A 26,665-nucleotide genomic window follows, 5' to 3' on the forward strand; every position below is an offset into this window, starting at 1 on the left:
GTTGCAAGTTAATTTGTAACAGGTTCTTGCTGCTGGGCCCTTTGATCTTTTCTTACAGAAGGCTGCAATTCCACAATACCCGCTGAGACGATTGATTTCTGTTGCCATCAGACTACTTCCCAAGGTTTAATCCAAAGGACTGGACACACGGCAACACAGCTGGGCGGTGTCTTCATCTGTTAATAATATTAAGCTTTAAGTCGCGTGCTAGAAGTCTGATTCTTTCTTAATGAGTCACTGTTTCCTTTTTTATATCCTACCTTCCACCTCCCTTCCTAGAGTGAAGTAAGGGTAATGTAATCCTCACTGTAGTACTTACTGCCTGAAATGTTGTCTTTGTAATATATGTAAAAGGTTAAAATAAATCAGCAGGTGCCATGGTTGGATGTGTACACTTGTCATATCTGTGAGATAAAGAGGGAAACGTATCCAACAAAGGTGCGAGAACAATTGATTGTGAAAAAGATTTGTATGCCTCAAAAATAAACAAATTACTAAAATGTTGAAGCGATCCAGCAGTACTTTGCATTGTTAAGCTTTCCACGTTGTATTTTATCTATACCTGATGGGTATAAGGTTTATTATCATTTGATTTTAAAATACAATTCACACATTACCCATTTTATGTAGTTAACATGTAATTGGATTCTTAGCACTGAAATTAAAGTCACAGCATCAACCAAAAAGCAACATATACGCGCCACAGAGCGAAGTTTAATAGGTAAAATCAATCACAGGGCAAGGGGGCAGTGGCAACATGACAACCCGTGTTTGTCAGAGGGCTGCTGCTTGTCATCGTCATCAGTTACAGCCCGGAAGTGACAGAGGGGAAACAAGCATGTGTCAGAGAAGGATGATTCCTTCCTAGTTGTGCATTGTCGGGCGCGTGGCTTCATCGTAAGGTCAATAAGGCAACATGTGATGTATGTGACCATCCGAGCATGGGTTGCGACAGCGATGAGAGCGACGGTCCAGGTTCATCAGAGAGGCCTGGCTGCTGTACGCGCCACCGTCGCGTGTCACGCGGGGAGACAAACGATGCTCTTTGATGGCGAGCAGGGCCGGACTGGCAATTCCGGGCACCGGGCAATCCCCCGGTAGGCTGGACGGGGTGGGGGCCGGTTTGGTGACAGGGGGCCGGTTTTGTTGCTGGGGCCGATTTGGACCCGGAAGCGTGACCGAACAAACAAGCACAATCTGCATAAGATGCAGCTGCTGGTGCTGCACGCACCGTCCGGTACCGTGTCCGTGATGTCACCCGAATTAATTTTATTTATTAAAAATCCACCTGTGACCTCTGACCTGGGTTGGGTGGGTGCCCCGTGATGTGCGGCGCGCAGTGACCTCTACTCTGTCTGCGCGCCGCGGTACAGTCATCATACACTCTTAGGGTGGAGTCTGGATTCAGCGCAAGCGCATTGGAGGTCGCACAATAAAAAGTGCGCGTGGCAGAGAGGCATTGACGACTGAAAGACAGGCTAGCATGGAGCGGAGCCTTCCCCCATTTCTGCCGCCCGGCGCCCGCAGCCGAAGGTGAGTGACAGCAGCACAGGCCGTTCCCTGCTTGGGTTTCATGGCCAGGCTCGGGGGGGGAGGAGGGGGGCAGGAGGGCTATCTCGCGACTGGGCCCGGCCGCAATTAAAAGCAAAAGCCATTAGGCCCCGGCCTACCCATTAGACAATGAGGCTCCTGCAACAGGGCGGCTCTGTGTGGGTGATAGGACCAGAGCCCTGGAGTTGGCCTGGAGCCACGGCCTGCCGCCTCAATGTATTGGACAAGAAGGTAAAAATTATGATATTCATTATTTGTAATGACACAAGCTTTTTCCATGCGTAAAAGTGTCAAATAAAAAAGACAATACATGTGACGTAGCAAGATATTGCAAAAATGAAACGCAACATGGAAAAAAAGACTTGGTAATAGTATTTTTCTTCTGCAGTGAACTTAAAACGCAGGATCGGCAGCCTCGATTTGCTTCCTAGTAACTGGCTGTAGATATATACTGTACTGGCGCGCACACACGTCACATTTCTAGCATTTCCGGAATGGGTGGATTGTAGGTGAATGAGTTTCTGGTGAGCGGTACTTCCGCCATTGACAGCCATCAGTGGCAGAAGCCTGAGAGATGCCACTTGTAGCCGATGCCTTCGTGGCCTAGATAACAGGTGTTCCTATCCCCAGGGGCAGACGTAAGCCAGTGTCTGAAACAGCTCTCCAAGCATCGCCGTAGTAGCACACGTATATTCAGCACCTTCTGAGAAGCTGTTTCAGGTCCATCTTACATTGCACACGGGAATGACAAATCCCGGACATGTGTTTCTCTGCTTGGGAAGGGCTTAACCTCTGAAATTGTTTTTATAGTGACACTAGACGCTGTAACACGGTAAAAGCATTCATTCTCTTCACTAACAGACACAATACCAGCTGAGCTTTGGGTACTCCAGAAAGCCAAGCTGATCATCATACCTGAAACCCAAAGACGGAGGAACAGCATCGGCCCCTGAATACAATACAAGAGTGCTACATTACCTGGTACTATATACTTGATAATGCGCACACAGTCACACCTGTCTTGCTCCATCTGCTGAATACGTGCATTTCTGTGCCTGTATTTGTACACTCCATATCAAAGTCTACAGTGGTGGCTTTCTTAATACTTTTACATTGGTCCCTGCTTGTGCCTCGCAGCGCCAATGGTGTTAGCCTGATACCACTGGCTCTGCAACTAATCTGGTCAGTCTGGGCAATGATCACATGGTGTGCAGAACAGGTATCAGACGCAGCTACCTTTTCTAAGCAGTGGTCAACCTGATGCCATCTTGCAGCACCCACACTGGCCTGAGAACTCCTCTTAGGACCAAGAAAGCTCTGGAGCTTCAGGCAGCCCTAGTCAGTGCAGCCTATAATTATAGATCTAGCGCTCAGTGACCACGCTGGTGCTGGTCCAACTTTCAGTGCATCCAGCATCACGTAGTGAAGAGCCTGGTGTTTGTAGTAGCTCTGTGGCAGGCACCGCCTGCTGCAGTCATCTGGTGCTGTGGGGTTGGGCAGCAGGCAGCGGGGCGCCCACTGGGGCAGACACCACTCAGCAGTGCTGGTAATCACTTATATTAGGGTTGAGCAAGCAGTTCTATAGTCAAGTCTAATACAGTGTCCTGGCTGGCTGTAATGTGTGCCTCACTCTCCTGATTTCTGGTGCTTTGCAGCAGTTGCAAGATCTTCTTAAAGTTTCTCGATGCTCCAATGGGTGTAATGTCTGATATTTCTATGTTTCTCTCCTCTTCATTGCTTGATTTTTGCTTGCAAGAAAGTGTCACTCATAGAAGTTGAAATGTCACTCGTAATTACACTGAAATTGTGAAAATGTCACACGTAGCAATCTGAAATCTTGGCAGCCATGTTAAACTAATCGTAAATACTGCTGCTGGTCTCCTCATTGGCATGTAGAAAATAGTCAACCCCTCCCTGAAGTAGCCTTGCTGGCTCTGGCCGTGGAGCTGCATCATGTTTAAAACCATCATGCGTCACTTAAACGGACTTCAGAAACATCCCTGCATACCTAGACCAGAACTTGGCAATCTCAGGTGGACAGTGCGCACAGGAAGCCAAAACATTGCCAAATTGGAGACCAGGACACGCTGGGCCAAAAGACTGGAACACTGCCCGCTATTGCAGGGGCCTGGAGCAGCATCCAGACTGACCTAAAAACTGCTAAAATCCTGCGGTTCAGAAGATCCCGAAGAAGCCCTTTTTCACTAAATACTGCCACCTTACTTGTTGGTTATCCATCTAAACTGTACCTTGGGCTCCTGACCTTTATTGCTCCATTGCTTCGCCAGACACATTCATGCTTTAGAAGTACTTCTACATCTATTTTGTAATCATGAACTACGTAAATGATTCTCGTTTGGATTTAAATGCATGCACATTTCTTTTGTGGGCATTCTAAACCTGCCATGGCTTTAGCTGTTTTCAACCCGCATTCTCCTATACGGTTACTAGGTGAGGGTAGCTTATCCTACTCACTAAAATTTGTGTGAAGAAACCTTGCAGTCATTCTGCCCATGCTAACGTGTTGATTCACCGTCGCTGTGCTATACTGGTCTTCTGCCTTAAAAAAAAACATTAAAAAATACTGCAGACTGAGATATGTACCTGCCTGAGAGGGAAGCTTGCACTGCTTCCTCTTATGTTGCCTTGCGCCCGTCCTGTTAGGAAAGTGTGCATGCTTGATGCACATCTCGTAATTGTGCTGTCTGCGTTAGGGAATCTTGTGCTGTTGGTGCAAACACCCTTTGTGTAATGTTAGAACAGCATCTCCCAGATGTACATTTCAGAAATGGTTAAGCTCGAATTCATTTGCATGTGCAAAACATTGAACTTGTATTGAATTATTTTCTTTAGCAGCAGCCATGGAGCACGGAGATTTGCGAACTGACTCATGTTTGAGAATGCAGCTAATAATGTAGTCTGTTTTGGGCTCGTATGGGCCTGTGTGCCTGCAGCAGAGGAGTGGTTCTTGGTTTGATTGACATGTGTGGTCATTTTCCTTCAGTCCATTGAGACCATCAACCTCGATGGCAGTGGAAGGCTCTCCTTCCCCGAGATACTGAAGAAAAACCAGGACCCGGTCAGGCTGGCAGTGTTCGAGGGCTGGTTCTTCTCATAGAGTCTGTGATCTGCTAGGCGGGGTGTTGGCGCCTCGGTGTTGTTTGTGGGATACCTTGAAAGGCCTCAAAATGCCGCCCCCGTGATTAATGTTGCCTTAAACATCTGATTAGATGTTATCTCTGGCCACCGTAATTCACCAGGCCATCCATTACCAAGCAGTCTGTTCTAGTCCCTTACACTAGGCACCAGGTTCTGGCTGCGGCGGTACCAGTCTCAGCACTGAAGTGTAACATATTGGTGATGCACACCGAATTGGAAAATTAAATTTACTTGTAAGTCCCTAGAAATGTGGTTCTACATGTACCCAAGGACTGTAAATTAAAGGCTGCCAGTGGGCCTGCAACACTTATTGTGCCAACCACATAAGTAGCCTATTTAAACATGTGTCAAGGCCAGGGCCTGTCACTGCAGTCTGCCTGTGCAGTTGTAAAACTGCCATTTTGACCTGGCAAAAGGAACCTTTTGCCAGGCCTAAAATATTAAATTTTACTACATATGTCACCAGGATGTCACCACTAGCGCAAGCCCTTTCCATAAGGCAGGATGCAGAGTGCAGTGTATTTAAATGGTTTGGCATATACTTAAGTTTTATATGTCCCGGAATAGGCAAGGCTGCATTGCTACCCTTGTTCTTTGTGTGATTCTTGAATTGTTCTCAATCTCATGACTTCAGTGATGTACAGGCAACGTTGATGGCAGCACCCACACTATGAAAAGTGTTCCAGTGCCACTGGCCTGGGTGTCTTTGTGTGACTTTTTCATGCTTTCTGGCTAGGGTGCCATGTGAGAGATTTCCATGCCTTCTGGCAGCCTGGGTGCTTATGCGTGATGTTTCCATGCTTTCAGCCTGGGTGGTTATGTGTGCTATTTCCATAGTTTCTGGCCTCAGTGACCTGGAGGCTCATTTGTGACATTTCAATGCTTACTGGCCTGGGTGCTTATGTGTGACGTTTCCGTGCTTTCTGGCCTGGTGTGATCAGGCCTGGGTCAGTGCCTAGGTGCTTATGTGTGAATTTCCAGTTTCTGGCTTCACTTTACATAAGATGCTTCTTTTGAGCACTGTTTACAAAACTCAGGATATAAAAATTCTTTAATGTTTGCACATTGTCTTGTACACTTTTTACTCTGAACCTTTGCACAATTGTTTGAAGTTAAGTGCGTTTTTAAATGTTTTCATGCTATTTTATATGAAGAATAAATTGGTTATATTTAAATTCATGTTTCGTGGCAGACATTTCATTTTTTAGTGTTCTCTGTAGGAATGTCTGTGATTTATGACTGGGTATCCTGGTGCTCCATAAGGTAATCATTTACTATGCTTTAAAAGTTAATACAATCTAATATGTAATGAAAAATGTGTTGAAAAATGCTTTGTTTTGGCCTTTCTGTCTTCAAATTTTCTTGGGGGCACAACCCCCCAAACTCACCCTAGTAGTGGTTGCTCACTGTTCTTGCTCGCTACACACCGTGTGGGGGCTGGTCTCACTTTTACCGTGTTCTCTCTGATTCACTACTCGTGTCTATTTTTGGTGCTCTCTGAAAGAATGTCTATAGGTACATATGACTGGGTGGTTAACCTGGTGCTCTTTAAGGTCATCATCTACTATTTACTGTGCTTTGAAAGTTGATACAATTGAATATGTAATGAAAAATGTGCTGTAAAATTCACCATTTTGGTCTGTCTTTTTCCAAACTTTTCTTGGGGGGAGAAATCCCCCGAGTAGCAGTCGGGCTGGCTCGCTCGCTACGCGCCGGACGGGGGCTGGTCTGGCAAAATTTGCCAGGGCTGCTTTCAGTTCCCAGTCCGGCCCTGATGGCGAGAGCCTTTCCCGCACCATTCCACAATGAGAGGCCAAGGGATGCGGATTTCTCAGCAAACACATCTCTTCCTTGAGAGGCACACGCGACCTCAACAACTGGCGAATTCCCAGGTGCAGGAAAGAGCATATTTTGGGGGGTCCCTGACTGGATTCATCGCCCGTTGTTGTACTGTGATAGTGTTATCGAGCCTGTCCTGGCCCCTGTTTAAAACTGGCAAAATTCTATTTGGCTATTTTTCTGGAAGGTCTCAGCAACATTGTGCAATCAATACAGCAGTGGTAGATAAAGGCAACGCGCACCTGTGACCAGGCGCGCAACGCCCATTGGACTCAAAGGGCTTCAGCCCCCGCCCCCACCCCCTCCCGCCCCACCCTCCTCGTGTGTGGCAGCCGGGAATGAGACCGCTTCCCGGGCACTCACACACAGCCGCACCCGAGTACTTCACAGGTCTTTTGTTATGGAGGTTTTGTTGTTTTTCAACCCTTCTTTGAACCAATGCAGCTCCACTCTGCCCTTTGCTTGAAGAATCAGCCCCCCCGAAATTTTTTCTTAGCTCACCCCCCGAAATTTGGCTCTAGTTGCGCCTCTACCTGTGACCATAGTTTGCACACAGACCAAACGCGTTGGACTATAAAACGCTGGCCTCAGGCTCAGCATTTTAACCGGAATTATTCCAGCCGAGAGCAATCCCGCAGCACGAGTAAAAGGAAATCACTTTGACATTTACTTTTATTTAATATTAGCCAAGTCGACTCAAGGTGATTTGCGGCCCACCAGGCTGGGTGCTCAACATATAAAAGTGATAAGATTAGTTTGACCCTTCAATGACTTGCTACAAAGTGATGCCACTGTGCAGGTTACTGTGGCTTTTACCTTTGAAAAGGTTTATTTAATATCATGAATATTTTGTATAGCTCAGCCTGGAGAAAGTTTACTGAGCTCATACTAACTATTCCTTAAAATTCTGATTCATATGTAAAGTTAGTTTTATGCTAAATATTATGTAAAATAACTTTATTAAACGTAGCTTGTGCAGCCTGGCTTCTCTGGCAGTGATTAAGTCAGTTCTACCACACTGTCCCCCTCAGTGACAGTAGATAGCAAGGAGATTAGGGGGCGTATTTACAAGCCCCTATCGCCTCCACACGTGCCTTAACACTGCCTTGTAAATAAGGCACCCTTGCAGGTTGTATTTAGTGTGAAAGGGGAGGGCAATGGGTGTCGCGGTGGGCGTTTCACCCATTCATTTTGACGCTGCTCCCTATTTACAAGGGCAGCTTAAATAGGAGGCAGTGCCAAAATTACGACCAGGGAAAACCTGGTCTTGAGTTGGCGAAACGAGGAGAAATGCTTTATTTCTCCCTGTTTTTGCTGTTTTCATATATGCTTCCTTGCGCAGCACACATAGAAACAGCCAATTGCCTATGATTGTTTATGAGTAGGAAGGGTGGCTTTCCTGCACATAAAAAATCTTCCCCCCAACAGAGACAACCGTGCACTATGGTGCAAGGGTGTCTGCGTTGGCGCTAGGCAGCTGAACTCAGCGCCAGCGCTAGGGGAAATGCAGGGGTGCACCTCATTCTTGTGAACACGGCACATCCCTGCGTTTTCAGAATGGAGAAGCGTGGCGTTACCAATGTTTGTTTAACACCACGCTTGTCCATTCTGCTGTAAATATGCCCCCTAGGTGTGAAAAGTCTTCTTTAGAGAGGACAACAGACACATCCCAGTTGCAAGAATGACAGAGCTGAGTAATCCCTGGCTGTTAATTCTGGAATGATGAAGCTGGAATTGGACAGAAACACCAAAGTCACCACAAAAGATCAGAATAGAAATGTCCATTTTGCCACAATCCTTCTCAACAAGGCCTCGGGTGAGCTGGGAGTTTTCCCAGCTTTCCCTTCTCTTCTCAGATTTGGGGGAAACTAGTGCCCAGAACTAGCTCGATAAAGAAGCACTTGGGTTTGGTTTGGTTGCTCTGAAACCTGTCCTCCCATCTTGAAAGATTTCAGGGTATGGTTACTCCAAACAATAACTTCATTATTTATCTCTCATTTTCTATAGCGCTGCTATAGCTTAGGATGTGAAAGTGGGCTTTACTAATGAGCAGTGAAATACAATCCAGAAACGAAATCATATCATAAAACGGTGAACGCTGTAAGAAAAAGAAACCAGGGAGCGAATTAAATATTAATATTTCCACCACTTCCTGAAAGTAAACACATATTGTTAAATCAGAACATGGGCTGCAATTTTCAATGGATCAGAAGGTGTTTGAGTTTTCACAGCCCATGGAGGAAAGGTGCAGATTGGGACTACTATTAATTTGCAAGATAATCAGAACATGGGCTGCAGTTTTCAATTGCCCAGGAGGTGTTTCATTTTTCTCAGCACATTTACATTCGGCCTATAATTTGATATGAGGTCCTAGAGTGGGGTCTGCTCATGGTGCATTCTAAGACATTCTTAGATGGTAAGAACTAGGTATCAGACAACAAATACGCTTTGTCCTGAAGAATAGCCGAGAGGGGTAGGCTAGAAACATGTCGACCATTAGGAGGTTGGAACATTAATTCCATATGTCCTAATCTTTCTCCTGTTTTTTAACCATACCGACTAGTGGTCGGAATAAAATAGTCCTTACCCACTAGCCAGGCATTTTTAATAGCGGCTCTTCCTTCTCTCCCCATTCCTCCCTCACAGACCAATTTGTCTATCATAGTCGAAAGAAAGTGCTCCTGTGTAGTTCGTCTGGTCGCAGCCCGCCCCGATCCTCAGCAGAACGGGAAGGACCCTATGATGAAGCATGCCACCAAGGGGCAACCCTGGTGGGTGAGGGTTTTACAGAAAACTTTGTGTTTTCCCATGAGCAGGAACTAGAACTTTGCAAAAGGTAGGTTGGGTGCCTTTTCTCTGTGTTATGAACTGTTCTTGGAGGGCGGCCCTAGCCCTTATCATCTAAGCCCCCTAGTTTTGTTTGCAATACAAATATATTGCCAAGGTGCTTAAATGTGGAGTTAAGATTAGTAAATGTATACTTCCCTCTATGCACTTCCCACAACCTTTTCATAGCTGAATGGGGATCGCACCCATCACGGGTAGCTCCAGCCCCCAGAGAAACTGCCAGGGGTCCCATTATATCCTGCATCTGATGCTTCTAGAGTATGGTGTGGCCAGTCATAAAAACTGCATGAGTTACAAAGCACATTTTAAAATGAATGCAGTATGGAGTTTCCAAGAAATGTTCTTGTACTAAACAAAACTAGGACAGTCTGGCTGTATTGTATTCAATTACAGGACATGCGCACCCGGCACAGGTAACAGCAGTGGGGCGAGGGTGGGCTGGGGTGTTGGGGGGTAAAGTGGACAGATGACGGGATAGGGACAGTAAAATAAGAAAATTAATAAAACCACTTACCCTGCGCACGCCGCATGGCCGACTCGGCGATGCGGCGAGTGCAAGGTAAGGGGTTTTATTTATTTTTTATTTTAATTTCCCTATCCCATGGTCTGGCCACTCCCCCTCCCCCCACCGTTCCAGGCCCACCGACTAACCGCTGTTACATGTGCCGGCAGTGCCTGTTACAGGATTATGTGCCTTTGTGCCCTTTGCAGTACATGGGGGTCAGCTACGATTGGTGCAGCTGGTTCATTGACACCGGGGCCCAATGAACAACGACAACGCTATTTTTTTGCCACCCCAACAGCAGTCACAGGAGCCATTTCATTGAGTGCACCGAGGCCCATTGTGTTCTTGCTACAGCTACTGTGCAGTGCTCGAAATACTAATGTGGAGAGGTATAAACACTCTTAACAATTCATTATGCCTCTGTTCCATTATCCTAAAAGTCATCACCTCATGGTTTCATTAGGTGACCTTCTGCCATTTTGTGGTTAAAAAACAGAAAACCAGACGAATCCTGCATCTCCGTTCTTTCAGCAGCAATTTAAGAGCTCCCATTAGCGCCATTTTCTGTGGAAAAACACATCATTATTAGCCTTAGTGGTGCTGTTCACTGTGCTGCAACCTCTGACACAGGCAAATGCATCACAATTAGCATCATCGGCTGAGAGCTGCTCCATTCACAAGCAGCCTATTTTACATTAGACATCCCCAGCAGCCACATGGTGCATAACACCTGGATCAAATGCACTCGAAGGCTCAGTTCCTTAGATCTGCAGACTGCTGGCTTGAGACCCATGTCAATCCCAGGACAAGAAAATGAGCCTCAAAATATATTTGCATATGAGAATGTTCTATGCAATTTGTTTTATCAAAAGTGAATAAGTATTTTAAAATATCGATGCGGCAATTTCAGGACACAGGCTGATGGAGTAAGATATTGCAAAGTTGCAAATGCATATATGTCTGGAAAAAATGTGAAATTTCAATAGGAAATTGAAAAAATATGCCACTGTTAATCCACACGAGAGTATAAGGCAGAGTGGTCGATTTATTTACAGATAATGTAACATAATTTCCAAAATTAGAGATTATCACCTTGGGCATATTGTAATCAAATACAAAGCCATACACACACACTTCTTGTATACATTTTAATTCATATTCCAGTATAATTTGAAGAAGGAGCCCAAAGCTGATTGCATGGTCATTCGTACTGTCTGACCCTATGGCTTGGATTTGCATGAAGGTTCCATGGGTTCATGCTTTGAATGTAATGAGATGACATAAAGATTCTTATATTTGCCACCTATACAAATTTGAGGCGAACCACATAAAATGAGCACTACAGGTGTTAAAATTATGGGATGCTCAACAGCTGGGCTAAAATAGATGAAACTGCCTTTCTAACTCAGCTCTGGGCTCCTTGTTACAGAATTTGCTAAAATGTCTAGTTGACGACTACAAAGAAGGTGGAGGACGTGGCTTCTGGAGAGCTTCAATAGAATTTGCAGTGCAGCCTAGGATCTGTTTTTGGGAGCAGGTAAGGCAGGCAACAGAATGCCCATAAAATGGGTCGATCACAACTGCACCAAGGTGCGCGGGCAGCGGCTATCTGCCCTGAAGAGGAACCCAGGGGATCAAAAACTGGTCAGAAGTTGCAGGTCCATATATAAAAGTTCCCTCAGAGCCAGGAAGCTTGCCAATCGAGAAGAAGTATTTTCCTCTCTACTACAAGTAAGTGAGCTAAGAGACACGAAGGCATTATTGGCAGTAGTCAATTGCAACCATTTTGAGAAAGTCAACAGCCCTGACATCAACACTGTGATCCTCTCTGATCTTTGGGTTAACCACTTTACGAAGCTTTATGGGGGTCCTGCCATGGAGACCTCAGACCGTTCTATTAAAGACCTACCTGGGCTGTTCTTAGGTTCCCCCACACATTCCCAGTCATCTGTGTTATCCCTGGCTGCCCCTGAGATAGAATTGAGTGAGGTTCTGATGTCCATAGCTGGCAGGCTGGCCAGGCATGCCCAAGGCCCAGATGGGATACCTTGAGACATGTTAAAGGCTAAAACTCCTTTATGGGCCCCACGTCTCTCCCCTCTGAGCTCGCGCCGGGACACTCCCAGGAGTAGCTGTGCGCGTTATAAACTACAATAACATAACATAACATAACACTCTTGACAAATGTCTTCAATCTAGCCTGAGTGACTAGCCCCCCCAAAGTTTGGTTCCATGCTAAAATCATTCCAACATTTAAAGAGGGCTCAAATGCCGACTCACAATGCTACCGCCCCCTATCTTTTATAAACTCAACAACCAAATTATGGGTCATATTTTGCTTGACTGCCTCAAGACATGTCAGACGAAAAAAATTTGCATTCAGAAGTTCAATTTGACTTCAATTTGGGTTTAGGCACTGTGGAGCAGTTTCTCAATTTATATTTGTTTATAAGTAAATATTCGGTAGCCGGGAAGTGCGAGCTGTATCTGGCCTTTATGGACCTGAGCACTGCCTTTGACTCTGTTAACAGGTCTGAGCTTATTCATTATTTATTTTATTTAGAAGTTTTATATAGCGCTAGCCAGACCCGAGGGTATCGGAGCGCTTTACAACAAAAATAATGGTGAAATCAGTCAAAGAAAAGCAATAGAATACAATTGAGTCATGGCGAATCGACAGTTTGAGAATATAATATGCTATGGAGAATACTGACTGATATTGGGGTTGATCAGTACATTGTCAATTTCCTTAGAAACGCTTCATAATGAGGGCATTGCCAGTGTTAGTTATGACCTGGGTGAAGAGACAACTTTAGCCTTTACCCTGGCAAAAGGTGTACGTTAGGGCTGTGTTGTGGCCCTGTCCTTATTCTCACCGTATATTGATGGCCAGGATGAGAATCGGCTTCATCTCAGGGCTGACTGCCCGTGCATAGGTGACCTCAGTGTTCCCACGGTAATCTTTGCAGATGACACTGTCCTAACGGCTGGAATACCAATTGGCTTACAACGCTTGCTGGACCGTTTTTGCCAGTTTATGTCTAGCTTCGATTTAAAAACTGTTGAAGCTCTTCTCAACTTTGTCCCCAGATTGGGCAACAAGCCAGTCAAGGCATGCGTGGTCATCTAGAAAGCTAAATGCTGTGGTGTTGCCTTCCATGGGCTGGGTTGTGTGGCATTAATGATTTGCGGAGTCTGGAAGTAATTCAGGATGGTTTTATAAAAAGGTTACCATCTTTCCCCAGAAGCACCGGTTCCTTTATATGCCACTCTGAGGTCAGGATTGGGCACACTAATGATTTCATAATAATGCAACCACTCCTCTTATGGCTCAGAATCTGGCCCAGGATCCAGACTTCTTTCCACAAAGCCGTGCTTGCTGACTGTCTGAAACTTGAACAATGCCTGACAATTCCTTGTATAAGATATATTCGAGATACCTACCTGTGTCGGGGACACAAAGACTTGTTTACTCCCCCCAGTAATACAGCAGTAGATGCCTCCCTCACTTCCCTCTAGCACAATGTTTTGGCCAGCCGAATGAATGAGAGATTTGGGAGGGTGGTTGGTATACCCACAGTTCAAGCGTATATGCGGATCTGTACAGATGTTGGCACTGCACCCTATCTAAACTGGGTGTGTAATCAGCACCATAGATTCTTGTTGGTTAGACGTAGATTATGCACAGTGCACTTTTTGGCTCTTAGTCCCACAGCCTATTCCTGTGACGATCACTCAGCACAAAGCATGATCCCCTTTCTGTAGATTTTACACATCCCTGAGGTACCACTACCTGTTACCTTTTTTAGAGCAAGCGAACAATCGATATTGCAAGGCAGACTCTTCCTCTGTCAAAATCTATTTTTAGACTTTCATTCAACGTGCAGAGGACGATGCTGATTACATAGTCATTGATGTACTTTTATCTGTTTGCATTTGTATGAGTCTCTCACTTTTTATGATTATCTGCGTTCAATGGTTTTTGCCTTTTAATTGAAATCTGCTTGCTGTGTGATCTTATTGCGGTTTGTTTTTAATCTGTATGTATGTGTTGCTTTTATACCGTTATGGTCCTGCTAGACCAAATAAAGATGTTCTGACTGACTGACTGACTGACTGATGGAAGACACAGGACTGTATCACATAAAGTGCTCACTCCACATGACAAGTTAAGACGCAGGGTTGGATAGAAAAAAAACCTGTTCGACTGGCAATATTTCAAGTCCTTTGTGGTAGTTTAAGGCAAATGCCTTTCGCCACCCTGTTATGAAACTAGAATGATACTGAGAAAATGGTAATTTATGTAACAAGTATTTTTGTGTACGTTTGTTGGCTGGCATTTTGTTATGGTGGTGAGGTGTTCTGGTGTTTTTTTTTTGCTGTTGTGTTTTTGTGTCGCATTATTGCAATGTGATTTTGTTTTGTTGACCATGTTTTGCTGTAATGGTGCGTCTTTTTTAAATGTGTTATGTTATTTTGCATATTATATTCAGTTATTAATATCAACTCCCAGAATTTCATGGAATAGGAATGCAGAGGACTAAATATACAGTGACAAAATATCGAAAGGTAAGTGCATATAGGGAAGTATAGATTTAATATTCCTAACGCTACGTACCTTGTATATCTATTTAAGTACATATATGTAGAGTTAATTAAAGAATATTCTAGACGTGTTGATATTTTTATTTCAATAGTTTATCCTCTATTTTTGTGCCATTATTACCATATTCCTCGTTCAATATTTAGGGTATACACCCTTTGGTGGTATGATATTGCAGTGCCTACCCAGATGCCTTTTATCACCATATCTTGTAAACAGAATGGTAATGAGAAGCCCATGCGTTAGAATAATGTTTGCATACATTTGTTAAGTGACAAAAATGTTTTTGGGTGGTGGGGTTTTCTGTTGTTTTTTGTGCTGCTGTGTTTTGTGTACATTACTGCAATGTGATTTTGTTGTGCTGATTGTGATTGTTGTGTTGCATTTTGTTGTGACTGTTTTGTTGTAATGAGCCCTGATTGTTTTAAATGTGCTGTTATGATACCCTGTGTATGTTATTCCTATGTGTATGTCATTCCTTTATTTTATGTTGATTTCTTCAAATGTATCAACAAATGCTGCTACATTTTCAGCTAAAAACAGAACATGCCTTGAAGGTTTCTGTGGGACACAAGGTTACCCTATTGACTCTTTCAGTTGAAGGTTTCTGTGACAAGAAACTATTTGCTACTGTCTAAAGTGGTAAAATATCACTGCTGCAGCTCGTGAACAACTGAAGACACACAAGAACTCAACAGAGAACACCACTATGCTACACAACAAATGTCACTAAAAGTCTTGTGACACATAGCACCTTCAGATTCTTGTATCCATTATATGATGGTGAAAGGTGTTTAGAATAAGTGCTGACATCTTACCACAAAGGACATGAAACAGGGACTGGAAAAACTTTTTGTGCTTTGGCCCAAATCTTCTTCACTGTTAGAAACCACATCATGGGTAAAGTGAACAGTCAGTCAGTTAGGCAGCATTTCATTTTGTACCTTTTAAACCAGTATATGATTGTTTAACTATCACAAAGCCCCTGACAAATGAATGACCGAAAGACAGCATTGAGCTGTTTAAGCCAAGTGAAGGGGATGGGAAATAGGAGGCCCAGCCAGGACTGTAGCCAGGCCCAGATTGGGAACCAAAACTGGCCCTGGCAAAGTTCTCGGCCAGCTCCGCGGGGGGGTGGGAATGCAACCGAGCGATTTGCCACGGTCGGTTTCGGCCGATTTCGTTACTTTGGCCGATATTGCAGTTATGCTGCAAAAACAGCCCTGTAACAAAATCGGCACCCTGGGGCCCAAATCCGGCCCCTAAACCTGGCGGCCCACCGGGGAAATGCCTGGTGCCCGCTAGGGCCAGTCCGGCCCTGACTGTAGCGCTCATTTGTGTCAGTAAGCAGAGGAGTCAAATTAAGGGTAAGAGCCAGGTCTGGCAGGAGTAATATATAGACCCCTAGATCTTTGAAACCCAGGTGCTGAATGAGGATGGTACTCAGCCAACCCGCTATTGCAGAGTCGCCCTTCATTGGGACAAGAAGAGACATTCACCAGTTTAAATGAAGGTCAGATACCTCCTCAAAAACACCCTAAATGTATAAGAGTCGAGGGCCCCAACATCCCTGGTTAGGTCAAGAAGAGGAGCACATTATAAGTGTATAAGGCTATTTTATCCTCTCTGCACTCACCCACTGCCATTCCCACACTTGAGCATCATGCCAGATAATTGTAGCCAAGGGTTTAACAGCCGGGGTGAACAGAAGGTGGGAGAGAGGGCACCCATGCTGAGTACTTGTGCGGATGGGGAAGGGGCAGAATTTGCTCACTTGATGAGGACCTGGATGGAGGGTTCCCTATTGAGGAGACAGACACATCTATGGTACTTTGGGCCATAGCCCATGCAAAACAAAACCTGGTTGAAATGGACCCAGTACATTGTGTCAAACGTCTTCTCAAAATCAGGTAGTAGCAGCTCACTGTGTAATCTCATGACAGTGGGCTAGTGCAATATTGACGCTAATAAGTACTGTGATGGGTGCACCAGCGAGGCATAAGTTTTAGCATATTGGCATGAATAATGTGAGGCAGCACTGGCAGCAATCTAGTCACCAAAACTTAGACAAAAACCTTAAGCTCCACATTTATCAGCGAAATGGGCCACTTGCCCCTTTTGGGGGAGGACCACTACAGCGGCCATGTCCAGCTCTTATGGAAAGGAGCCTCTTCGCTTAGGTTCAGAACATACATTTGTCACTTGAGGCACTGGCAGGGAACGGAAGCACCAATAGTACTCTACAGGGAACCCATCCATCCCAAGGGTCTGGCCAGTGTTCAGGCCCTGTATAGCTGCCTCCACCTCGTCCGTCAAGATGGCAGACTCAATGCCCACACTTTGAAGCACAGTAGGCCTGGTCAGGGCTACATCGTGCAGAAGTAGCGTTTCCCGCTCTTGCTCAGGTTGAGGATGGTGAGCGTACAGGGCTTGGTAGTAGTAAGCAAATGATTCTTCCATATCCTTAGCACTGGTTAGGACTCAAACCGTGGCATACTTCACACCAGCAATTATACAAGATCTCATTCCTCCCATGATCAGCCAATAGAGGAGTTACCAATTCCAATAACCGTGTTCATACACCATCTGAGTCGACAACCACCAGCATTTTCCAGCCTCGTAAAGCACCAGTTAATGCAGCAAGCATACTCAACCTCGAGTTGGAGATGAGTCCTGTCAGGAGCCCTGGCAGTGCAAGAATGCAGAATTTGAGATGTGCAAACTGCTCCCTCTTGAGCCTATCCACCCTGCTGGGATAAGATTTAGAGATCCAGCGATTTGCGGCCTTGCCAGCCACCCATAGAGTGCTGGCAGAGACCACTGAGACTGTACTGGTCTCAAAGTAGAAGTCAATCTCCACCCGGATGTGCTCCCTGAACCGCTCGTCCATGAGACATCAGGTGTTAAGCCGCGACATCAGGCATCTAGATCATTTAGGGTCCCTGAGACAAACGAGCACGGAGAGTGGTCAGAGATGCCCTGAGGGAGTATACGTGCCACCATTGTGCAGAGCATGTAGGCAGTCAGGAGAAGAAATAGAACCATCTACGAGAGGGTCTTAGTCAAGGCTGCCGCATGTATATACCCTGTTAGTGTCGTGCCAAACTTGCCAGGCATTGCAGAGACTCAGGGAATCCATTCAGGAACATAGCTGTCAAGCCCTCTACTAGTGATGACCTGTCAAGGGCCTGAGGCATCTAGTTCGGGATGGGTTGTTACTTTGAAGACTCTCCCAGAATAAAATTCCCCTTGGGGAACCCTGAAACAATCCCCATGAGTGCTGTGAGGGTCTGTGCTAGCAAATGAGGCAGTACACTAACAATCAATAGGTTGACAGGTTTTCTATCTACCATGCCTGCTACTGCTATGGAGCGGCCTAATGGATCCACGGTCATCCGAGACACTACCAGAGGGAGTGATCTGTGCAGGAGTATACTCCCTCCAGAACCACTGACGTATCCCGCGTGGTAGGCCTAGTCATATCCAAACCTACACAGGAATGAAAAGAGGTTGCTAAAAAGATGAACCTCTTTGAGCGTCAGACTGCTTGAGAAGTTTTCTTAGCATAGCAAATGACAGCAGCACGCTTGATTCGGTCTAGCAGACTGTTGACACTCTATGTCAATACTTGGAAGTTAGGCATAGCAGTGGTGCGAAGAGCCAGTCCCAGGGTCTATGTGGGGGAGCGAGCTGCCACGGCTCAGAAGTGAGATGCATGGGGGTGGGGCAGCAGCAAGGGTGTGTAGCGTGCTCTGGAGAACTCATCCCGATGTGGAAGGCCGGACCAAACACAAAACCCTCCTTAAGAACTACAAAGCGGCGGTGCTGGCTGAAAAACAAACTTATTTCTCCAATCTCACTTCTTCCCTTACTTCCTCTGGAGACTTGTTTAAAATTGTGGATACCCTATCCCTTATCCATCACCCTGACCCCATAGTCCCCTCACAAGATCTTTGTGATCAGATCTCTTCCTTTTTCCACACTAAAATCTTAAATATTTACACAGCCCTCCAGGCGGATAATCTCACTCGCCCTTTCTCTTCTGACTCGGTGAATATGACTCCCTCTATCGAAACTTTCCCCAGTTTTCCTCTTCTTACGACCTTTGACCTTGAGAGACTTTTGGACTCCCTTAGGTCAGGTTCTCCTCTTGACCCCTGTCCGCTTAAAGTCTTAAAAAACTGTAGGGCTACTCTAATTCCCCCCATGTTGGCGGTTATGAACAGGGCTATATCCAGTGGGACTTTCCCAGCCTCCTGGAAAACTGCTATTGTGAAGCCCTCCTAAAAAAGGCCACTTTGGACCCTGGGACTCTAAAGAACTTTCGTCCCATCTCCCTTCTTCCTGCCCCGGCCAAGATGTTGGAGGCTCATTTGAATTTCCATCTCAGTTCCTTTCTTGATAAAACCTGCCTGCTTGATCCATCTCAGCACGGTTTTAGAAAGGAGCATAGCACCGAGTCAGCCCTTACAGTGGTGGTCAATAACATCCGCGCTAAGGTCGACAGGGGGCAGACTACGCTTCTGATCCTGCTCGACCTTACAGCCGCATTTGACACCCTGTCCCCTACCATCTTGGCCTCCCGACTTAGCGAGATGGGGGTGGAGGGTCTGGCCCTCAGTCTCCTCACCTCCTTCCTCAATAATAGGGAGCAAAGGGTTAAACTGGGTGACTTCCTCTCCACCGCCAAACCTTTGCAGTGTGGGGTCCCTCAGGGCTCTTCTTTGAGCCCCACTCTTTTCAACGTTTATGTGGCTCCACTTACTAGGCTTGTCAGATCTTTTGGATTGGAGGTACTCTCGTATGCCGACGACACCCAAATCATGGTATCCCTGTCACAATCTGTTGGGTCTACGGCCCTTAACTTTAGGAATTGCATGGGGGCCGTGGCAGGTTGGATGACGACAAACTTCTTAAAGTTGAACGGGGACAAGACTGAGATCCTTGTGTTTGGGGGAAACAAAGAGGTCTGGTCAGCCGACTGGTGGCCATCGGCTCTGGGAGTATGCCCTCAGCCTTCCTCCGTTGCCCGTAATTTGGGAGTCCTATTCGACACCTCACTTGCCTTTGACAAGCAAGTGAATAGGACCGTCTCCACCTGCTGTGGGGTTCTAAGGGTGCTGAGAAAGCTCACCCACTACCTTACCCCTGATGCCCGGAAACAAGTCTCGGTTGCCCTTCTATCTTCGCGCTTGGACTATTGTAATGCCCTCTATCTTGGGATGAGCAACAATCTGGTCCATCGGCTGCAAGTTGATCAGAACGCGGCAGCAAGGTTTGTCGTTAACGCCCCTAGACGCTCCTCTGGAACTGCTATCAGGAAACATATTCACTGGCTCCCGGTCCATGCCAGGATAAAATTCAAAACCTTGATTATCACCCATCGGGCTCCTAATGACGCAGGGGCCGAGGGCATTAGGTCTCTGGTGTCGTATTACACCCCAGGTAGGGCCCTGCGATCCGCCAGTCTGAAGTTGCTAACTGTCCCCCGCTTTGCGAAAGCAAGGTGGGGAGGCATGGCCTTCTTTGCCCTTGCCCCCAGACTCTGGAATGAGCTTCCCCCTGATCTCAGGAATCAGGAATCTCTTTTCCTGTTTCGCCGAGCCCTCAAAACCTTCCTTTTCTCTGAAGCTTTTTCCTGGATTCGGCTGATTGTTTTCCATCATTTGCGCCTTGACGCCTTCGGGCAAAGTAGCGCATTACAAATTCCCTATCAATCAATCAATCAATCAATCAATCAATCAATCAATCAATCAATCAATCAATCAATGTGTACAATTGATCAACAAAGCAAAAACCCACAAGAAGAAACATAGAATGCTCCTTTTCCCCAAACTCCCCTCCCCACATGTCCACCCCAAACACATCTATCACACCAAAATAGTCCCACAAATATTACATGTATCTTAAGAATGGACATTAGAGGTGGACCTCCGCCTACAGAGGATCAATCAACAGTAAGTCAGAGGGCATAACCTCCAATCAACCCTTATAAATAGCTCCGCTAACCTACAATCGGCAAGAAAAAGAAGAAATTACCCATCAGTCCCAGTGAGGTCAGTCTGCTGTGAAATATCCAGAAAGGGTGAGGGAGATCTACATGCTCCAACCCAAGACCCCAGCCCCAGACCCCCTTCAGCTCCAGAGAAATCTAATGAGTTCCTGTGTAGTCGCCTACACCTCCAGGAACTCAGGGCTCTTCTGGCCACCGATGGTCTAGGCTTCTGGGGGCAGCGGAATATCTGCTTCTCCGGGCAGAAGGGCAGCAGAACTTGCCTGCAGAGTTGGAGGCGCTCTGTAGCTGACGCCCAGGCCTCCTCTGGTCAACTTGGCCGAACACATCAGCTTGTAAGGCAAAGCAAGATCTATCAATTTGACTTTGATTGCATCGAAGGCTTTGCGCTGAGTCTGAACCAACTTAGTATATTCTGGGAAAATCACAATGCAACTTGAGTGAAGAGCTCCTTTCTTGCGGGCTTTCTGATGGATCCCATCATGCTCGAGGTGGTTCAGGATCTGCCCGATCAAAGGTTTTGAGGCCACAAGGAGATGGACTTTGGGCCAGGGCCCTGTGAGTTTTTTCTGTGACATACCATGGGGAGAGGGTGTCACCTGGGACCCAGGATTTGAGCCAAGCATCAAGAAAGTGCTTGGGCCTCAAGCTTCCACCCCTACAGAAACCCCTACAAAGTGAAGATTGTTGTGGCAAGATCTGTTTTGGGCATCTTTGGCCCAGGGTTCAAGAGTCCGGGTGATGGTAGTCAGCGTGGCCGCCTACTTTTTCAGATCAGCAACCTCATGTTCAAGTTGAGAGATCCGCCCCGTAGTCTCTGACACTCTAACCATAACGTTCCAGAGGTCCTGGTGAAGGAGCTCCACATCCATCCACATCTCCACACTTTCGCCTCCACTTCCTTCCACGAGGTCTTGATGGCTTGGAGGATTGCTGATACATAGGCGTTTTCCCCCCGCAGAATCATAGGGCAGTATGGGGTGGTCTGCCACTGGTGTTGCAAGCTTGTCAATTCTTGACTGCATGTGTGGAGTGACACTTTTGTCCTTGTCCAAGGTGCTGACAAGCAGCTCAGCCAGCTGCCAATAGCATTCCAGAGACTATGGGCAGGCAACCAGTCCAAAATGTGGGGAGTCAGGTGACTGCTGTGATCCAGCAGCATATCAACAACAGATACTCCAATACCATATACTCACCTGGGCCCATAAACACACACAACTGAGTAAACCGCTGGAGTCAGAGTTTATGATTTACACAATTTTAGGATTAGTTATTTCTTACTCTTAACTAACCTTTCACTGATCAAAAGGTTCTTTCCTCTGGTCGATGGACCATTAGTTGAACTAGTTGATGGTGAAGATTAACACTAACTCTCTCTTTTCATTTAAAGTAAATAACCACAGACTCGGGAACATTTTGCATCTTTATCTAAATTTCAAACTCATGTGAACCATCTCAAATACACAGTGCATTAACCATCATTCTTAGGAGAGAAAGTTCAATTAAAATCATCTAACAAAGTCATCTAATTCCCACCAGGTACATTCTGAGGACATGCCCCTTTTTACACCGCTCTGCAACGCAGCTCTGTGGTGCTTACTGGAGGTACCTGGTGGGCTAGTTGGGCCCCAGGGAGCCTCAGGATTCAAAGAGACTTAATCCCCCAACTTAAAACGCGCCATGGGGCGTGTTTGCACACTTCTCTCATCAGTTCCCGCCCCCTCCCTTGACCACTGTGCAAACGGGCACTCTGGTGTGTTGCAAGTTGGGGGATTAACTCCCCTTGAATCCTGAGGGTCCCTGGGGTCCAACTAGCCCACCAGGTACCTCCAGTAAGCGCAACTGAGCTGCGTTGCAGAGAGGTGTAAAAAGGGGCATGGCCTCAGAACACCTCTCTGAAACGCAGGTCTGTTGTGCTTACTGAATGTACCTGTTGGGCTATTTGGCCACCAGGGACCTCCAGGATTCAAAGGGACTTAATAGGGATGTCCTAGTTAGAAATTAGCATTTAAAAATCCATTGAAATTCACTGAAAAACCAATAGGTTTCAGGTATGTTACAGTTAGAAATTAGCATTTAAAAAAACATTGAAATTCACTGAAAAAACCATAGATTTCAGGGACGTTATAGTTACCTGGACATTTCACTCTTACAAAACCATAGAAATTCCACTGTTATAGTTAGTTCAGCTAACTATAATTCACGCCCCCGCAATGCACTGCTGATGACATCACATATTACATCATTCATGACATGGTCAGTGACATCACTGATGACATCATCCACATGATAATCTGAAGCACCTCTTCACACCCTAATATAACCTTTCATACACCTACTCTACAATATAGACTAACATTTTCGAAACCATAGACACACCAATACCAGTTACTACATACCCACTCACTGACTCCTAGGTCTTCACACACATCCACTCATTCACCCATACAGTCACTCATACATGCAGTCACTTATTAATACAGCACTATCACATGTACTCATACACCTATATAGACACTCACACACCACCACTCATCCATAGCGTTACTCACACACCTAGTCTGTCGTGCAAAAGATTAATCACACTTCCATTCACACACCTATACAGTTATTCAAAAACAAGCTCACTTACAGAAACAAACACATACTTACTCTCTTATAGAATCACTGATACAACCACACACTCATCCATAGAGCCACTCTCACAATCACTCACTCTCACATATAGTTCATTTATATACTCCGTCACTCACATATACTGCTTTTCAGATATGTAGTTACTCACACATGTACCACTGAGACATCCATTCACTCACAAGCACAATCACACTCACCAATCCATACCGCTCTTTACAGATGTACATTTCAACCTATACACTCACTGAATCACCCACTTATATATCCATGCAGGGAGTCACACACTCCCCACCCACCCACATAGACACTCTGGCACCCATACAGATACTCAGACAACCAATCAATAACCCATATGGACACTCATCTAGCTACTCACCAACCCAAGCAACTGCTTACACACCAACTGACAGACTGATACACACATTTACATAGTTTAGTGATTAACTCATTCATTCACTAAGACATGTTTAATTACTCACTTATACAGACAGTCATGCACTTACTAAATCATCCATTCAAACACTTATACACCCACTCATTCTCATTCTTCAATACACCTTGGTATATATATAAATATAAAGCATATTTTAAACTTTACAGAAACACACAGTCACTGGATGATGTCATCAGTGATGTCATTTGAGATGTCATCAGTGATGTCAATGACCATGTCATGAATGATATAATATGTGACGTCATCAGCAGTGCATTGCGGGGGCGCAAGTTATAGTTAGCTGAACTAACTATAACGGTGGTATTTCTGTGGTTTTGTAAGAGTGAAATGTCCAGCTAACTATAACGTCCCTGAAACCTTTGGCTTTTTTCAGTGAATATGTATAAATATATATATGTATATTACCTACTGGCGGTCGCCAGTAGGTAGTTATAGTTAGGACCACGTTTCCATAGGAAATCTTCAACATTCTATTTTGAATAACTTTGGCGCCGGTCGACGAATCCTCGCGAATTTTTCAAAATAGGTGGGGCGCTACGCTCCGCTCCTACCCTGAAAGTCTCGGGGGGATTCGTCAAGCGGGGGCTGAGATAAAAGGGGGGTCCCAAAACGCGTTTTTCCCATGCATTTTTCCATAGGACCTTTAGACAGGGCTACAGCCCGAACGGCTGAACAGAATTACTAGAAATTTGGCAGAGAGGTAGTCCTCAGGTCAAGGAAGTGCCTTTTGTAGGTTTGGTGTAAATCTGTTCAGTAGATTCTGAGAAAATAGCCTTTAAATCAATATATATATCTGAGCCAGCTTACGGTGCGCTTACGGTACGCTTACCGTACGCGTACGGTGGCGTGCGCGAGCGCGATTCTGATTGGCTCTTAGATCTTAGTAAACATTCGAATCGGCCGAAACCAGGAAGCGGCGGCCGCCATTTTCTCTCTCGCACTGAGAGTTAGGTTGTAAAATAAAGCCAAAAAACATGTAAAGGGGCTGTTTAGACAGCTCCCACACACATAGCCATGTTGAGGGAGTCCCCAAAGACCCCCCAAGGCCAAAAATGCAATTTTTATTTTTTCGCTAATTTCGCCGATTACGCTTACCGTACGCGTACGGAAAAAAATTATAAAAAAAAAAAAACTATCCACACTCTCCCCACCCTGTGTGCAATTGGTGGCCGCAGGCCACCAATTGTGCATGGCTTATCAGAGGTGTGATAAACTAGAATATTTTAAACAAAAATAATAAAAGAAAAAATTATCCACACATCCACCCCGTGTGCAAATGGTGCCCGAAGGGCACCATTTGTGCATGGCTTATAAAAATTACGAAAAATTAAAATATTACCTTTCAAAACGAAGTGCATCATATGTCCTCCATGTGCGCACGGTGCGCGAAGCGCATCGTGCGTACATGGCCCATCTAGCGTAACGTGGGCACGCGGTGCGCGCCGCGTGCTTACCATGCGCGCACGGAACGAACTGCGTTATGTGGGCGCGCACGCCACGAATGGCGTAAAGTAACTTAGCATTTAAAAAACCGTACAAATTCACTGAAAAAACCATAGGTTTCACACACGTTATAGTTAGGAATTAGCATTTAAAAAACCTTGCAAATTCACTGAAAAAACCATAGGTTTCACACATGTTATAGTTAGAGGAAATTTTACTGATAAAAAACCAGTGAAATTCCCCCGTTATAGTTAGTGCAGGCAACTATAACTCACGCGACCGCAATCTTCTGCTGATGACATATGTGTCTTTATGAAAAAAAAATATTTGTAATATATGTATAGCTAAAAATGTATGGAAGAAGACATGGGCAAATAAGTGTCTAAATACAGTATTAGCATCAGCAGAGGATTGCGGTCGCGTGAGTTATAGTTGCCTGCACTAACTATAACGGGGGAATTTCACTGGTTTTTTATCAGTAAAATTTCCTCTAACTATAACATGTGTGAAACCTATGGTTTTTTCAGTGAATTTGCAAGGTTTTTTAAATGCTAATTCCTAACTATAACGTGTGTGAAACCTATGGTTTTGTCAGTGAATATATATATATATGGACACCTCAGTGAAGGCAATCTATGCTACTACTCTGCGGATGTCCTGACTTACATAGTTGCTCACATTAATCTTTAGGCATGTCCCTCTTTTATTCCACACATGGGTACCATCTGTAGGATATTCCCTGGAATTAAACTATCACAATCAAGGTTCCCACTGTTCAAGAGTTTCATGATCGCTTATATAAGATTATACAGCAGGCCCTTATCACTTACCTGAAGAGTCCCAGAAACTATTTGAGATATCCATTGTGCAGAAGGACCAAAATATTGGTTGGTGGTCATATCTGGCTTTCAAACAGAAATTTGGAACTGAACAGCAAGAAGAAGCTCCTCCCCTGGTTCATAGGCCGCTTCCCCATCTGTACAATCTTGAACCCTGTGGCTGTGAAACACGCACTTCCAGACGTGTTAAAAGTCCACACAGTGTTCTTGGTGTCCCGAGTCAAGCCATGCCACTCTGAGACTAGAGAAGGATCATCACCACCACCACCTATCGAAATAGAAAGGATAAGGAGTATTAGGTATACACTCTTCTTGATTCCAAAAGAATTCATGGCAAACTCCACCATCTATTGGATTGGAAAGGGTTTGGCCCAAAAGAACAGTTGTGAAAACCATTGGATTATGTCCAACACATTCCTCGGTTTTTGCACTTTGTCCACTCACAATATCCAGAGAAACCAAGACCAATTCCCACTGTCTTAGAGGGGATTTTGCGGAGGGAGTACATTCACGGTTCCAGGTCACATAGTCAGGTTTCATAGCAACTCTACCCCCTCCATCTTTTAAAATCAGCTCTCTAATGCATAAAGCTCTCCATCAGTCTGGAGCTGATTAGCTCTCTGGCAGGATTACCTTTTACAACCCGGGTAGAGTGTTACGTTCATCCAATAATCATCTGGTCAAAATTCCTACACTTCATCTGGCTACAGCTGGTTGTCACTCCTTCTATTTCTTGGGCCCAGTTGGCTGTAACAAGCTCCCTCTAGACATGCGT

This window comes from Triturus cristatus, chromosome 2_2, assembly GCF_964204655.1.
Source record: "Triturus cristatus chromosome 2_2, aTriCri1.1, whole genome shotgun sequence".
NCBI lineage: Eukaryota > Metazoa > Chordata > Amphibia > Caudata > Salamandridae > Triturus > Triturus cristatus.